Source organism: Tribolium madens, unplaced genomic scaffold (genome assembly GCF_015345945.1).
Source record: "Tribolium madens isolate multiple individuals breed KSU strain unplaced genomic scaffold, Tmad_KSU_1.1 Scaffold_11;HRSCAF=98;Tcas5.2_LG3b, whole genome shotgun sequence".
In the NCBI taxonomy this organism is placed as follows: Eukaryota; Metazoa; Arthropoda; class Insecta; order Coleoptera; family Tenebrionidae; genus Tribolium; species Tribolium madens.
The window spans coordinates 9,473,161-9,474,573 of NW_025400975.1; positions in this window are offsets into that span (position 1 = coordinate 9,473,161).

A 1,413-nucleotide genomic window follows, 5' to 3' on the forward strand; every position below is an offset into this window, starting at 1 on the left:
GACTCGGAGAATGAAGCGATGGAATTTGAGGCTCATTCAAGTAGTGAAAATGATTGGGAGGAGGAAGATAGTGAAGAAAATGAGAAAATGGATGAAAGCGATAATGAAAATGGGTCAGATGAGCCCATGTCCTCATAAAGTTGTAAATTATTTACAATAGAATTTTATTGCATCGATGTAATTTTTTAAATATGAGTTTAAAAAAAATGGTGTTTGTTTTACCTTTCCTTTAGACTCTGAGCCTGAATTTTCAGTTTGCAGCTGCAATTTGTTTTGAAGGTTTTTTTGCCAAAGAAAAGAATGTTTTAATATTTACAAGATTCTATATTCTGATTTGGTGGAAACTTTTGGTAAAATTCTAATATTCTAGTGAATTTTGGAAATTAAAAAAACTGTTGAAATTTTTTGAAAAAAGCCGAAAAACCACCAAATTACTTAAAAATAGTTCTTTTTGGGACATTTCGCTAAAACAAACTGAAAAATTAACATATTAAGTCAAAATTACATTAATTTTGAATTTCTTGGGGGTTTTAGCACGTTTTTCTGCTAGAAACACAATCATTTCGCCAAATTTTGTTAAAAACAACCCACAAAACACAGAATTAAGAGATGCTATAATTTTTGTTTTTTTCGAAACTGTTAATTTTTTGGCGAATCAAAAATCACTAAATTGTGATTAAAAAATATTTTGATATTTTTACCTAACGCTTAATTTGATTACGTGAAATTTTTTCGAAGAAAAAATAATTGAAAACTACCAAATTGGGATTTACAAGATATTACTAAACTGAGTCGAAAATGACATCTAATTTTGTTTTTTTTGAATGGTTTTTCAGTTAGAAATACTTATTTTGCAAAATTTTGTCAAAAACAAGCCACAAATTCGACATAATAGCCCAAATATCGACGTTTTTTGTCTTTAAGAGATAAAAACACAAAAAGTTTAAAATTGAAACAGGCTAAAAAATTACAAAATTGAATCGAAATTGATATTATTTCGCAAAATCTTGTCCAAACACGTTTAAAAATCAAAAAACTGGTTTTTGAGCAAAATTAAGACAAAAATAAATCAAGAATGTTTTAAACACGTTTTTGTACTACAATTTCAGGTTTTTTTGCAACATTTCGCTAAAACGAACTGAAAAATTAACATATTAAGTCATAATTACATTAATTTTGCATTTTTTGTGAGTTTTAGCACGTTTTTCAGCTAAAAACACTATTATTTCGCCAAATTTTGTTAAAAACAAGCCAGAGAACACAATTTTGATCCATTCTGGTCTTCTCTTGTCGAATCCTAATCTATCGAGTTTTTTCAGGGAGGCATTAGGGAGTATTGAAGCCGGTTTAGCACTTCAAAATCCAAGAAATAAATTAATGGGGCGTTTGGAGTTGTTAATCTCGCAGATAAAT